We start from the raw sequence: 15899 nt of genomic DNA, 5'->3' as shown, positions 1-15899 counted from the left end.
CCTGGGCTGGAGAAGGTGGGGACGGAGGAGAGGAAAGAGGTTGGACAGGGTATTCCGGTTTGCCCCCCAGACCTGCCGTCCTCCCGCCGCTCCCCGCCCTGGGCTCCGGACTACATCAGTGGCCCCATCCCCCACGCCCTCTGGCTTCCGGGTGAGTTTGGCCCCCGGCCCAGAGGTTGGGGAATTTCCCCAACTCTTTGCTGGGCACAGACCTGCTCTCTCCCTGAGGCCCCAGCCCCTGCCCAGGGGCGCTTTTCCTTCCCTCTCAGGGCTCTGGGAGCAGCCCCTACCCAGAGCTTCACCTGCCCCTTGTACACACCTTGGGAAATGGCCCTTCATAAAAGTCCTTTTCTCTCTTTGTGTCTGTCTCCTCCCAGGATCCTGACTTCCTCCAAGATGAGGGAGGGGGGAGGCAAGGGTGGTTCCCAGCGGTCACCTGGCCAGCCTGGGACCAGATGTGCAGGGGTCAGCCCTTGAGAGAGTGACACAGGGGTGCAGAGCCTAGAGGACAAGCAGGTGAGCTGTGCGGCAGCATTTGGGAGCTCAGGACTGAGCTAGAGGGTGGTTTTAGGCACCATCAGGTATGGGAGTACTTGGAGCCACAGGGAGGGGGTGGAAAGAATGAGGTACACGGAGCCAGGAACCCGGAGGAGAGCGGAGAAAGAAAGCAGGGTGAGCTGGGCCACAGTCCCACCCAGACTGATCTGTACATCGAATACAACTCAGCAAAAGCAGCCGCAAGATGTTGTTTTAAAGCTACATCAACCAGTTCTAAAGTCCAGGTAGGGAATAAAGATGCGAGATGCCTGGAAGCGCTGAACAGACGTGTCCCCAAAGAAGGTGCTCAGCGTCGTTAGTCACAGGGCAGGGCAGGGCACGAGACGCCACCTCTGGTTGAAGCTGCTATCGGAAAAGATAGGCAGACAGACAAAGTGAGTGCTGACCAGGATGTGAAGGAATCGGAACCCTGTGCACTCTTGGTGGGAATATGCAGTGGTGTAGCTGCTGTGGGAAACATTATGGCCTCGAAACCTTAAATCCAGAATTTGTATGATCCAGGATTTCCCCTTCCGGGCAAACACCCGAACAGCCGTGTGTAAGTCTCCACTCACAGCAGCGTTACTCACAGTAGCCAAAAGGTGGCAGCACTCAAACGTCCTCTGATGGACGAATGGCTGAGCCCGCGGAGTATTACTTGGCCTTAAAAAGGAAGTCCTGGCTCCAGCTTCAAGAGGACACCGAGCGGCATAAGCCAGTCACAGAAGGACAAACACTGGGAGTCCACGTCCATGAGGTCCCTGGAGGGCTCAGACCACAGGGAAGGAAAGCAGGATTGTGGGGGCTGGGGGTGGGGAGGGGGAGGGGTGTTTAAGCGGTGCAGAATTTCAGTTTGGGAAAATGAAACCAGTTCAGGAAGTAGGTGGTGGTGATAGCTTCACAAAGACGCGAAGGTACCGATGCCCCCAGAAGGTAGCCTTCAAAATGGTTAAAACAGTAAATTTTATGTTATATGTACTTCACCACAATAAAAAAGAAAGATGACTAAGCAGAAGGTTCTGGAAAGTTCTGGAACAGAAGGCTCTAGTCCTCCCGGAGGGCAGACCATCAGAGAACCAACCGGAACGTTTTGTTATGGGCAGTTCACCACACACACAGATCAGAGGTTTCTGTCATCATTCAGCAACGATTATTTGGCATTCAAAAGCCACGAGGAAAAGGGCATTATTTAATTAAGGGTTTGGGACAACTGGCAGCCATCTGCAAAAAACCAAAACAAAACAAAACATCGGACTCCTACCTCCACAATAAATTTCCTCTGGCCCAGAATCATGACTGCAAAAAAATCACAGCCACAAAAGCATTCCAAGAAAACAGGAGACTTCGATAGTCTCAAGATGAGGAAGGCTTTTCTCAGCGTGATACAAAAGCAGAAACCAGTTAAGAAAAGAGTTTATCACTCTAATTAAATTACAAATTGTGACATTTTGCATAGAAATAGCCTTTAAAAAAATTTTTTTGATACTCATTTTAAAGGGACAGAGAGAGAATCCGAAGCAGGCTCCAGGCTCTGGGCTGTCAGCACAGAGCCCAGCGTGGGGCTCGAACCCATGAGCTGTGAGATCATGACCTGAGCTGAAGTTGGACGCTCAACCGACTGAGCCACTCAGGTGCCCCGAAATAGCCTTTTAAGTCAAGGATGTGTGACAAACTGGGGACGACTTTGTAACTCACATGCCCACCACTGGGCTGACCCCCTCCCCCGCCAAGGAAGCACTCTCATGAGTTAGTAAGGCCCAGGCCGCAACCTCCTAGAAGCGGGTCAGGCGGTCTGGGCGTTTGCCAAAGGAAGCAGGAATGGCTGTCTGTGGAAAGATGCTGAAGTCCACCCGTAATCAGAGAAGTGAGGGTACACGCCGCCCAGAGATAGTACTTTCCCCCTGGGGAAGCTAGGCAGTTTGGAAAAGGGTCAGGAGGGGACGGGCAGAGAGACAGGCACCCGCTTACCCCAGAATGGGAGTTTGCAGTTTGGGGTGGGGAGTGCCTGTCAGCCTTATAAAGGCTTGTGTCCCGCCAGCCCGTGTCCTTCCTGGGATCCATCCTGTGGGAACATCCACATGGGTGACCGTGCACGGCCTTATTCCCATCACTGCCCTGCTCCTAAGGGCAAAACCAGAAACAGCCTGAACGTGGGTCCACGCAAGGGCGCCCCGGAGTGAAGCTGGACCGTCTGCAGCCTCAGGCACAATGTGGCAGCGTCCTGGGCTGGCGCAGGGACATCTTCGTGATATTCAAAGTGAACCCACAGCCCCTCCGACTCCCCCACACTGTGCGGTCTCCATGGTGGCCTCTGCATATGGGAACTGGGGGCGGGGAGACCTTGATCCCACCATCTGCCCTTGGCTCTGCTTGAAATGTTTTAAACCAGGAAGCCGTATTAAGGATGACAAAATTTGCTGTATCTCTTAGGGAGGGGAGAGGAACGGGGCGAGAGTCCCCCTGCGGAATGTGTCAGGTCTAGGGAGCGTCCAGCGGGTCGGGTGGGCTTGGGCCGGGGACACACGGCTTCAGGGCCAGGCAGGGCCTCATTTGGTGCCTACTGCTTCAGATGGAGTTTGCAGACCCCTCCAGGGGTGGAGTGGAGACAGGGGACCAGTCAGAGAGAGAAAACGGGGGTTGTCTGTCCCCAGCCCCAGGGTCCTGTGGCCCTTTGAAGCCATTGGACTCCGCAGCCTCCAGGTGGGGTCGGGGCTGGGCCCGGCCTCCTCCTGGGCCTCACAGCCCGCTCTCCAGAGTTCGGGCCCGGAATCTCTGGTGGAGCCCAGCCGCCTCGCCTTCCGCGGGGAACTCTTACTGTCCCCTTGCCTTGGGACTTTTGCATTCAGCCGCTGGTGTCACGGCATTAAAAGCTTCGAGTCTGAGCACTGGGCATAGCACAGGGAGCAGAAGGCACCTTCGGGGCTGGCACGCAACTTGTCACGCCGGGGCGTCCCTCACACAGCCGGCGAAGGGACCGCACACGTCCTTCCCTTCCCAGCGGTCAGTCTGGGCCTCGCACAGCCCTGCCGGTGACCAGAAGCCAGGCACCAGCTGCAGCCAGGCGCCAGGCCTTCCTGGAGGCCAGGCCAGGTGACATCTGCTGCATCTGCGTGGGCCTGTCCAGCCCCGGAGAGGAACCGTTGTTTGTCTGCAGGCCCTAATCCCGCCAGCCCGCAGCTCGGGAGCCCTCTGTGGGGCTTGTCCGGGCAGCTGGGGCAGGGGCCGTGCTCAGGGACTGGAGACGGTGGCCTCTCTCCCCTTCAGAGGCATGGAGACCCCCGGCCGCTCTCCCAGGCTCGCTGGCTTCCTGGAGACCGGTCCCCGAGACTCAGCCTGATGGCCGGGGTCATTGTCTGCAGGCAGCAGGAGGGCAGGGCCCACAAACTGACCCCTCCTCCCTCCCCCGAGCAGCGCTGAGTCCGCGCTCAGTTATTCGCCCCAGCTGAGACCCAGGCGCAGAAGGAGGACGCCGTCGACTCTGGGACCGGGGCATCCGTCCTTCCAGGGCCTGGCTTGGGAGCAGCAGGGCACTGGGCTGGGGCAGACCTGGCACGAGCCCCAGGATGGATGAACCTGAGGGCTAAGGCGCGGGGGGGGGGGGGGGGGGGGAGGAGGGGGGGAGTGGCTGCGAGCCCACGCCCCCTCAGGTCCTCTCTGAGCCTCCTCCTCAGGGAGTTAGCGTCTGCCTGCACCCTCCTGGAAGTGATCCCTGCACAGGGGTCCACGAGCAGGGAAGGCAGCACCCCACTGCCCCCCACGTTTCCGCCCCCGCCCCGTGCTTCCCCCACATATCCAAGCCCCTCCCCCACCCAAACTGCCCCTCCTCCTACTCTCTTGCCCCCTCTGCCCTGTCCCCCCACATCCATGTCCCCACCGCTATGGGACAGAGAAGGACGGCGAGGAGCCAGAAGGTCTCTTGCACACTCAGCCAGAACACAGAACCCATCTCTGCTGAGCGCCAGGCTCATCACACCTGCCCACACCCCTGCGGCCCCCCTGGTGGACAAGGCAGGTGATGAAGGGCTGTGGGAGTTATCCCCCCACCCATGGGGTCTTCTCTCAGGGTGGCTCTCAGACAGGAGGGGGTGTTTTGCTCACCTTCCACAGTTCACGGCCTCAGTCTCTCCCGGCTACGGCAGGTGCTGGTGCACGGAGGTTGGGGGAGGGGCAGGTGTACAGGGGGCGGGCAGGTGCGCGAGGGGCGCAGGTGCATGGGGGGGGCAGGTGCGCAGGGGGAGCAGGTGCATAGGGGGGCAGGTGCGCTGGGGGGCAGGTGCATGGGGGGCAGGTGCGCGAGGGGCGCAGGTGCATGGGGGGACAGGTGCGCAGGGGGACAGGTGCATGGGGGAGCAGGTGCATGGGGGGCAGGTGCGCGGGGGGAGCAGGTGCATGGGGGGCAGGTGCGCGGGGGGGGGGGCAGGTGCATGGGGGAGCAAGTGCGGGGAGGGGGGGCAGGTGCGTGGGGAGCAGGTGCGTGGGGGGGGCAGGTGCAGGTGCATAGGGGGGCAGGTGCGCAGGGGGACAGGTGCATGGGGGGCAGGTGTGCGGGGGGGGGCAGGTGCATGGGGGGCAGGTGCGTGGGGAGCAGGTGCGTGGGGAGCAGGTGCGTGGGGGGGCAGGTGCAGGTGCATGGGGGGCAGGTGCGGGGGGGGGGGGCTGGTGCAGGTGGGGATGGAGGCTGATGGCCTAAAGTACATCCCATCTACAGTCAGTAAGACTGAACCTGGCCTTTCACTGAAGGGTGGCAGAAAAGCCTTCTGCTATAGTTCTAATCAAAGACTTCTTGAGATATTGAAATATCACTTTTTATTAACCAAGATGCTTTTTATTTTGAGTCGCATGATGGAATTTTTTGTTTTATGTCTCAGATTTAATTTTATTTTTATATATTTCTATTTATTTTGACACTCGACATTCACGTCCTTTGTGTATTTTGACCCTTTGTGTATTTTGACTCATGCACATAGGCTCTTTGTATAGTTTTAAAATTTTACTAGAAGTCAACATTTTTTTAAAATGTGTTACAACAGCATTTATAGATACTATTTTAGGCGTGACCTACCTGTGAGTCCCACCCCGCAGCCAGGGCCTGGAGCCCGGCACCCACTCTGACCCCTGCGTTGCCCCAAATCAGGGACCTCGCTTTACAACCTCAACACGTGTCACACGGCCCTTCCGTGTTCGTGGCATACCGGACCCGTACGCTGCACCGACTGTTTCTCCTGGTTCCGTGGCTCAAAGAGGGGAGTGCTGAAAATGTAGCAAGGTTTTGTGGCCTCAAGCTGGACCCAAATCAAATGAGGCAGAAATCCGAGTTCTTCCAAGACAGATAAGTGGTTGCAGCCTCCCAGAGGAGGGCAGAACCCAAAGAGCCAGCTCCCAAGCGTGGGAACGAGGCGTGCATGCGCTCGCTGCTTCCTTTGTGGTCGATACACTGCGGCTCGCAGACCGTTCCGGAATTGCACGAGCGCCGAGCTGAGCGTAAGGTTCCCACCAGAAGCCACGTGCCAGGGAAATCAGAGGGTCTTGATTCAAGGTTTTGCTCTCAGGTCAAATTTTATGAGGAGGAAAAGAAAAGAAAATGCTCTATCTCGGTATGTTTTCTTTCTTAATTTTTTAAATGTTTATTTTTAAGAGAGACAGAGAGAGAGCGTGAGCGGGGGAGGGGCAGAGAGAGAGGGAGACACAGGATCCGAAACAGGCTCCCGGCTCCCAGCTGTCAGCACAGAGCCCGATGCGGGGCTTGAACTCACAGACTTTGAGATCATGACCTGAGCCGACATCGGATGCTTAACCGACTGAGCCACCCAGGCGTCCCTGTTTTCTTTCTTAATGTATGTTTCTTACTAAAATAAATGCAACCTTCTTTCTTTCATTATTCTGTTATACACTTAAAATGCACACAAAGGTATATAACTCTAACACTCTTACATCAGAGCATCCGGTAGATGAATCTTATCATGTACCCACCAAATCTACAGCACTCGTTATGGTTTATTAGACCACTTAATTTTTTTCAACGTTTATTTATTTTTGGGACAGAGAGAGACAGAGCATGAACGGGCGAGGGGCAGAGAGCGAGGGAGACACAGAATCGGAAGCAGGCTCCAGGCTCCGAGCCATCAGCCCAGAGCCCGATGTGGGGCTCGAACTCCCGGACCGCGAGATCGTGACCTGGCTGAAGTCGGACGCTTAACCGACTGCACCACCCAGGCGCCCCAGACCACTTAATTTTTAATCACATTCACAAGACTCCGCGCACCCAAAAGTAAAGTCTCAGCACAAAGCAAAAACCTCTGCTTCTAGCCATGAAGGATAGCAAATATCAGACAAAACCCTGCACCAAAAACAACTCTGAACGTTTGACTGAAAAGCACATAGCAGATTGCAGCTACCAGTGAGCCCTGAGGAAGCCAGGACCTGAGGGGTGGAGGTCCTTCCAGAGGGATTCACACTGAGGGGAGCCCTCCCCATCAGCCCCTTCCCGCTGGGAAAATGTGCTCGTTTGTGGCTGGTAATGGGCCTGGAGGCCACGCAGGATGCAGCTCAAGGCTTCCAGTGTTCCCACAGGCCTGGGGAGACCGAACTACACCCAGCCCCCTGCTCCTCCTTTCCCCTCAAGGTATCTGATCGTTTCTAGGCTAGTTGGGGTGGGGGGCTAGGAAGCGAGGCGAGAGAGCGGCAGCTAAATGCCAGGCAGCATGGCTAGCGGTCTGCTGACCCTGCAGACGGAGGCTGGGGCGCCGGCCTTCCGGACGAGGCCTCCGGAGGACGTGAGGCTGTAGCCAACTACGATCAAACATTGGCCCCAGGGGCGCCCGGGGGGCTCAGTCGGTTGAGCGTCCGACTTTGGCTCAGGTCATGATCTCACGTTTGTGGGTTCGAGCCCCGGGTCGGGCTCTGTGCTAAAAGCTCAGAGCCTGGAACCTGCTTCAGATTCTGTGTCTCCCTCTCTCTCTGCCCTCCCCTGCTCATGCTCTCTCTCTCTCTCTCTCAAAAGTAAATAAATAAATAAACATTAAAAAATTTTTAAAACAAACATTGTCTCCACCTCGGACAGCTTTCCTACACAATGTCTAACATTCACTCAGAAATGACCAGGCATGCCAGGGAACCGAAACAAAAGACAAATAAAAAAGAAAAAGAGAGGGAGAAAGAGAGAGAGAGAGAGAGAATGCAAGAAACAGATTCACAGGTGACCAGATATTGGTGCTATCAGACATGGATTTTTAAATAGCTGTGATTAAAACATTCAAGAAATAAATGACAGGATGGAGAATTCTACCAGAGGCCTGGAAGTTCTGAAAAAAATGAGATGGAAATTCTAGAATTAAAAATAAAATAACTGAAATTAAGAACTTGGTGGATGGAAGTCTCATAGCTGATGAGCCCTGGAAGACGGGGTGAGGAGAAGCTGGCGCCCCGTGGCCCCTGCGCCTGGCAGGGGGGGGGGTGGCTCCTAGCTCTGTCCCACAGCCTGCTGGTGGAGAGGCCTCCTGTGCACACCGTGGCTGCCACCCACCGCCTCTCACTCATCCACTCCCTTCTCACCGCTCACTTTCTCCTCGTCTCAGGGTCTGCTGACCAGGAGTGCCCGCAGGTCGGGGAGTCTCCGCTCCGGGTAGGGTGGGCTGAAGGCTGCAGGCGCAGTGGGAACACCAGGGTCTGGACGGGCCCCGCTTGTGGGAGGGGAGGCCACTTCGGGAAGAGGGGGAGTCACCGGGGCGGAGGAGGGGAAACCTGCCTTCTCCGAAGGCCCGCGGCCTCCCCTTCTCCGGGGTCAGAGCCACCTCCCCGGAGACCAGTCCAGAGGACAGCAGCCATTCCCTCGGGTCTCGGGACCCAGGCCGGCACATGGCAGTGGGGCCTGGCCTCCTTCACCCCTTTTTCCTGGCCTGTGATGTGGCTCCTGTCCCCGCCCAGCACAAGTGGGCTCCCTGGGGCCCCCAGGGCCGAGCGGCCAGCCTGCGCCTGCAGGAGGCCCGCTGACCCAGCCTGTCCCCTCCGGCCCCATCACCAGCCTCAAGCTGGGGGCCACCACCTTTGGGACTCGGGCTTTTGCACACGCTATTGGCTGCTGCCCCCTCCCCTTTGTCCGGCTTGACGGTCTCTTCCCCCAGGAGCACCTGCCGGCCCCACCCTCTCTCTGCCCTGCTGTTTGTCCCTGCAGCCCCTCGACGTGGCCCGCCGGCACGCATTTGTCCCACTTTACCCACCCAGACCGTGTGCGTGGCCGCGTGTGGAGGCGACGGCCGGCGGGCAGCTGAAGGGAACCCTGAGGCCACCCGGGCCTGGCCTGCAGGTGGCCCGGCCATGGTCTTGTCTTCCTTCCCAGACTCCAGGCACGAGGGAAGGCCCCCTCCGCGCCCGCTCTGGCCCCCAAGGAAGGCCGGGACCGAAACGAAGAAAGCCATGCAGCCTTACAGAACAGGGCTGGGCGAGAGCTGAGCGAGGGAAGCGGTCAGTTAGTGCCTCAGGGGTCTTTCAGCGGTGTGTGTATGGGGGGGGGGCGCCCGGGGGGCTCGGGCGGTGGGCGTCTGGCTCGATCTCGGCTCAGCTCATGATTCCAGGGGTCGTGGGTTCCCGCCCCTGCATCGGGCTCCGGGCTGACGGTGTGGAGCCTGCTCGGGATTCTCTCTCTCCCTCTCTCTGCCCCTTCCACACTCCCTCTCTCGCGCGCTCTCTCTGTCAAAATAAACAAACAAAAAAAACCTTAAAAAATAAGAAAGAAGATACCACTCCCCTCCGACCAGAACGGCTATCAGCCAAGAGACGCCCGCCAACACGTGCGGGCGAGGACACGGAGAGACCGGGCCCCTCGCGCCCTGCCGCTGGGGGCGGAAATGACGTAGGCATTCTGGCTGCAGCCTGACTCTCGTCCAGCAGTTCAAACGGAGCCACCACGTGAGCCAGAGATCCGGCTTCCGGGTAATTAATCGAGAGCAGGAAAACCGCACGTCCACGCAACACGTGGACGTGCGTCCTCCCGGCAGCGCTGTTCGTAAGAGAAACGGCCCCAATGTCCATCCGCAGACGTCGGGAAACACAAAGTGCGGTCGGTCCGTCCCGCGGGAAACCCTCCGTCAGAATAAGGAGTGCGGTAGCGGCACAGGCTGCCCCGCGGGGGACCCCGGATCGTTCCGCCCAGCGAAAGCAGCCGGTCACGAAAGGCCGTATATTGAGTGACTCGTTCACGTGAAGCTTCCGGAACAGGCGAATCCATGGGGACAGAAAGCGGAGCGGCGGTTGCCAGTGTGGGGTGGGGAGGCACTGCTCACGGGGACCACGGGGACGGGGATCTTTGAGGGGTATGGGCCACGACTGGGTCACAGTGACGGACGGCGTCTGCACAGCTCTGTGAATAGTACTAAAAGCCACCGAACTGTAGATTTTAAAGGGGTGAATCTTACGGTCTGTGAACGGCTATTAACATTTTTTAATGTTTATTTATCTTTTTTGAGAGAGAGACAGAGCACAAGCAGGGAAGGGGCAGCGAGAGACGGAGACACAGAATCCGAAACAGGCTCCAGGCTCCGAGCTGCCAGCACAGAGCCTGACGCCGGGCTCGAACTCACCAACCGTGAGATCATGACCTGAGCCGAAGTCGGACGCTCAACCGACTGAGCCACCCAGGCGCCCCTATGGTAGGTGAGTTATATCTCAATTTTTTAAGTTTTTAAAAAGAACAAAAAGCAGGTAAGAGGCTTTGCATATAAACAATATCTTACAAATATCTGGCAGGAACGATCTGCGCCTTCATTAGATGCAAATTATACTTCGAAAAAAAGGAAAGGAGAAACACAATCAGGGCCTGCTTATATCCACCAGAAAATAGACAAAACAGTCAGAGTGGCTTCACTGCTAACCACCCCAAACTGGAAACGGCCCACGTGCCCACGGCCAGGAGGGTGGGCGGTGGCCTGTCGGTAGGACACATTACCCATTGAGAGAAAGCTGAAGCCGAAAGCCAGGCAGAGCTAACGTGTGAGTGAAGGTCAGAGGCTGGTTGGGGGGGGGGGGGGGGGGCGAACCGACTGCCGCTGGGGCCTCCATACCCATGACGTCATCTCACCGCACACTTAAGATTTGGGCTCCTGCACACCTCAAGGAAAACATATTCCCTAAAGACCCAGCATGATTTTTAACACATTGTCATTCTTCTAAGTTTAAAACACACACGTGAAGTAAGCTTAAATAAACTTTCAAACAAACACAAACACTTTATCCAGCCAAGGCCAGGAGGGACCCGGAGACAGTCCGGGTGAGGCGATGGGGAGGCTCTCCGCTTGCCTGCCCTCCCCCGCCAAACCAGCCGCGTCCCCCACTCACATTGGCCCCGGGGCCCCAAACCTCTGGGGACCAGTGAGCCGTGTTACCAGCTGCCCCCCTGCGGCCGGCCACCTCGTGGGGGCCCCCCAGGGAAGATGCAGGCCGTTTTCCCCAGGACGGACTCTGACAGCACCTGAGGGCACCCTGGACAGTGCCTGGGGCACGTAGGCTGGGTGGCCACAGAGAACACCCTCCGGAGACCCCAGATGGAGCCGCTTTGGGGGAGAGGCTGCAGGGACTGTTTGGGAGAGAATCCAGCAGATGGAGCGGAGGAAGGGGCAGAGGGCAGGCTGAGTGTGGGCACCGGCGTCTTCCTTGAGGGACCCCACCCCCCCGGCAGTCCTGAGGGTACAGGAGCGCCTCCAGCCCTTCCCCCCACCATGCTGGCCCCAAACTGCCCAGAGACCCCTACTGGGTCCCCACCTGAACGCTGCCTGCCCTCCGCCCCGCCCCCGCAGGGACCTAGGCTACCTCTCCAGCCCCCCACCCCCACCCCCGTGTTCTCCGACCCCGGTACCAGACCTGGGGTCCCCCTCCCGGCGCCCCCAGCCCTTCCCGTCCGGCAGATCCCGGCCCTGGGCACCTGCCTCGTCGCCCCTCCCTCCACACCCGGCCGCCAGCGAGGCCTTTCCCGCTTACCTGGTCCTCGCCCCCTCCTCTCCGCACGCGGCCCCCGTGCGTCCCCCCTTCTCCTGGGAACCCCCGCGACCAGCCCTCGCTCCCCTCCGCCGCTCCCCCGGGTCCCCCAGGGCCGCCGCCGCGACCCCGCCCCGCACACACCCCCTGGCCCGCGCGCTCCGGGAGGGGATCTCCCAGATCTTCGCTCTCCCCACCCCCCGGCGGGACCCCAGATTCCACCCGCTCCAGCTGCACTCAGGGGCGGTACCTTGCCGCAGCCCGGCGCTCGGGGTGCGCAGGGGGTCTGCCCCGAGGAGCCCCCGGCGCGGCTCCAAGAGAGGAGGGTCCTGCGCGGGGTGCTTGGCGGCGCAGGGCCGCCAGGTGGCGCGCTGATCGCGGGGACGAGGCCTCCAAAGAGGTCCCCAGGGTGCTGAGCGCTCCCCCCCGCCCCCCCGCCCATGCTGAGCGGATGCTGAGAGCCCCCGCCCCGTGCGGAGACCCCCTACGCTGAGGACCCTTGGGATGCTGAGAGGGTCCCTCGGGATACCGAGCGCCCCTCGATGCCCAGAGCCCCCCTCCTCCTCATGCAAAGAGCCCCCAGGGCTGGGTGCCCTACTTTGCTAAGAACATCCGGGAGGCCCAGCACCCCTGAACTCCAGGAGGAAGAGGGCCTCTCCATACAGACACCTGGTTTCAAGCTGCTGCAGAGCACGTGTCCAGGGCTCGCCTCTGTGGGACCCCTGTCCTCCACCCCTCCCCCACGTCCCAGCCCGCAGAGCTTCCCAGATGGACCAAACCTTTCCCCCGCGAGCCCTCATCTGGGAACTTTAAAGTGCTTGATTTCCCCGGGGGCCCGGCTGAGCGAGCTGTGGTCCACCGTCCCAGGGGCAGTGCCCCCCCCCCCACAGCCTGAGCATAAGGACCAAGGTCCCCCCCCCCTCAGCAGGACCCCAGTCCTCCCATCCCTCCCCCTGCACTACTATCTTGCACAGTTGCGGTACCGCCTGACCTTCCGGATCCTTCCGCTTTTGCGTGTGTGCTCGACACGCGGCAGCCAGGAAGATACGGTCGGAATCCAAGTCTGACCCTGTCACTCGGGGGATCCAACCCCCCAGGGGTTCCCACTCACTCAAGGTGAAAGAAAGTCAAAGTCTGTACAATGGCCACAGACCTCTACTCTCTCCTGTCCCCTCTACCCTCCCTCCTTCAGCTCCAGACTGGCTGCCCTCCCGGGCACCAGCGAGCCCTGTCTGAATCCTCTCCAGCCTCTGCCCCAGCCAGCCAGGCCATCACTGCCACCACCTCACCCCTGTCAGCATCTGGCGTCCCCAGTATTTACTTTCCCATTTGCATGTGGGGCCACAGGAATCTGCTGCCTGCTGTTAATCACACCCAGAAGGCCCTGGGGCCTTCTAGCATCATCTGGAGTCCCCAGGTGAGCTTCTCCAGCAGCCCCCAGACCATGCCCCAGAGCATACCTGCACCCCGTTCCCACCTGTGCCTCCACACCTCTGCCCCACATCGGCCACTGCCCCCGACCTCGGCCAGGAAAAATGCTTCCCCACTCCTGCATCCTGAGCACACACGACGGGGCACTGGGTCAGGTTGTCGCTGGCACAGGCACAGGGTCGGCAGGGGCAGACGTCATGGCAAAGCAATCCACTGGAGGACGTGATCCGTTTCCAAACCATGTGCAGTTCTCAGGCCACATCCCTGCTGATCCCCCATCCGTCCAATCATCTTCTATGCACCCACCCCCGAGCCGCTGTCCCCGCGCCGCCGCTGATCACCTGTCTGCGCGTCCAGCCCCAAACATCTATCCACGGATCCGTCCTTTCCTTGTCCGCCCATCTGTCCATCCGATCTTGACCCATCCAGTCACCCACCACCCATCTGCCGTCCGTTCTCAAGCCATCCCGCCATCCACCGGTACCTGTCGTTTGGAAGCATCTCGGCTCATTCAGGGGTAAACCCCTGGTGCTCTGTCCAGCCCCACCCGTCCCCCCTGTGATTACCTCTCAGGCTCAGGCAGAGTCCACACGGTCCGGCATTGGAATAACCTGGTTCGTTAAAAATACCCGTCTCATAGCCGGTGTAAGCACCATCGTCCTCCGCTAATCCCTCGTCGCTGGCCATACCTGTGACTCAAGGGACCTAAGTTGTGGCAGGGGTGTGGTCCGCTCATTGGCTCAGCACCTGGGACTGGGAAGGAGCGAGGTGGGGCTGCCTCTGGGACGAGCCTTTACCTCCTTCTCCCAGGTCTTGTGCCCTCTTGGCTCGGGGGGCAGGAGGGTCCAGCATGGGCCGGGCAGTGTGGGCACTTCCATTCGTGCCCTCGTCCAGCGCTCAGCCAATGCTAGGGTGAGTGTCGTAGCGGCGACGCGTATCTAAGGTTCACTGAACCCGGCCTTTTTTGGTTTGTTCGGATCCTCTCCTTCCCTCTGCTTCCTACAAAGAGGATTAGTAGCGGCTGCCACCACAGGACAGAGCTGGGTTGGAAGTATGGCCACGCTGACTTTCCTCTGTGCCTTCATTTCTTCCTTCTTGGGTATGAGGGTTACACGCAAGTGAAGGACAGGTGTGGACGCCGAGCCGCAAGGTGTGAGCTGTACTGGTCTGTTCTCCCCCAACCCCCGCCCCCAGGCCGCCGGCTCAGAACGACACATCCTCTGGCTCCCTGGCCAGCTGGGTTCCCACAGGGAGTGGGAGCCACTGGCAGGATCCTGGGAGGGGGCGGGAAGACGTTTGGGGCACCCCCATCCCCGCTCTGGCGCGCCCCCCACAGCCAAATCCCCACACCTGCAGCGCTCCAGGGTTTATCGCCCCCTGGGGTCCAGACACGGACAACTGCAGGTTCGTCTGGCCTGAAATACACACTTGGGAGCTCCTCCTCTTCAAGGAGAAAATAAACGAAAAGCTTACACACATACGGATGTCTGTATTTACATATCTATTCACAGACAGTCACACATATACCTAGTGTACACATAGTTATAGGCATGAGCTGAATCGTGTGCTCCTGGAGTTTAAAAATGTATTGTTGGGGGGCACCTGGGTGGCTCAGTCCCGTAAGCGTCTGACTCCTGATTTCGGCTCAGGTCCCGATCTTACCGTTCGTGGAATCCAGCCCCAGGTCGGGCTCTGTGCTGACGGCACAGAAGCTGCTTGGGATTCTCTCCCTCTCTCTGCCCCTCCCCCTCTCAGGGCCCCTCCCCCTCTCTGCCCCCCCCCCCCGCCCCTCTCGCGCTTGCATCCTCTCTCTCTCTCAAAATAGATACAGAAACTTAATTTTTTTTTACTGTGGAAGCCCTAGTCCCCAGCACCTTAGGCTGTGATCTCACTTGGAAATAGGGTCTTCACAAAGGTGATCAAGTTGAGATGAGGTCATCAGGGTGGGCCCTGACCCAGTGTGACTGGCGTCCTTAAAAGCAAAGGAGATTGGGATGCAGACACGCACAGAGACACAGTCTATAGCACTGTTTTGGCGGCCGAAGCATGTGTATGTGCGTGTGTATGTGTATATACATGTGTACATATATGCATGTGTGCACACACATTACACTTCCATGTATTTCTATACTTTCATGTGCTCATAGTGTATGTTTTATCTTCTGTGCAACTGTTACACATTTTCAAAAACACGTGACTATGTGCAGGCACTTCTGGGGTCCCCCCACCGCCCAGGGCCCGGGAAGGGCTGATGGGGGTAGGCCCCTAAGCTGCCGCTCAGCCAGCATCAGCACCCCTGCCCCTGACCTGACGGCGGGAGCCCCACGGCCTCCCCGCCCCTCTGTAAACACCCAAAACGCCCCTCACCCAGGTCTTCCTCTGAGAGTCCCTCCCCCTCCAAGCCACTGGGCACCTCTCAGCACCCGTGCCTCCCACAGGGAAGCCCCCCAGGGAGAGTGTGCAGCCCAACTCAGGGAGGGTGAATCCAGCCCCCGGGGACCAAGGATGAGGGTCCCTCCAGGAAGGCTGGGGGGGGGGGGCGGGATTCCCAGCCCACAGGTGTTTCAGACCCTCTTTCTTGGAGTGGAGCACTCCCTCATCTGGCTCCCAGGGGGCCGGGCGGTGGAATCCACCCATCCCGCTGTGAACACGGTGCTCCCGTGAGGCCAAGGACTCCCCCGGGCCTCCCCTCCTCCCCACCCCTTTGCACAGGTAGGCGGGACAGTGGGGGGAGGGTGCCTGAGGGCAGCTGCCAGGTAGGGGACTTCTGTTGCTTCTTTGAAAGCACAGGCAGAAAACTCTGGGCCAATCACTGGGTCTTAAGGGTGCGGGAGCCTCAACACTAAGCAAACTCCACCCCCTGGCACTTGGGTTACCCGTCCACCCGCCCCCCTTTCCCTTCCCCCCCTCCTGCCCGTGACACTGTGGTTTGAGGAGCCGCTGGGTTCTTGGTTGCTGCGGGAGTT

The sequence above is a fragment of the Prionailurus viverrinus genome, chromosome B3, assembly GCF_022837055.1.
Source record: "Prionailurus viverrinus isolate Anna chromosome B3, UM_Priviv_1.0, whole genome shotgun sequence".
Classification (NCBI taxonomy): Eukaryota; Metazoa; Chordata; class Mammalia; order Carnivora; family Felidae; genus Prionailurus; species Prionailurus viverrinus.
The sequence above is the reverse complement of the archived record's forward strand: the minus strand, read 5'-3'. Positions refer to the sequence as shown.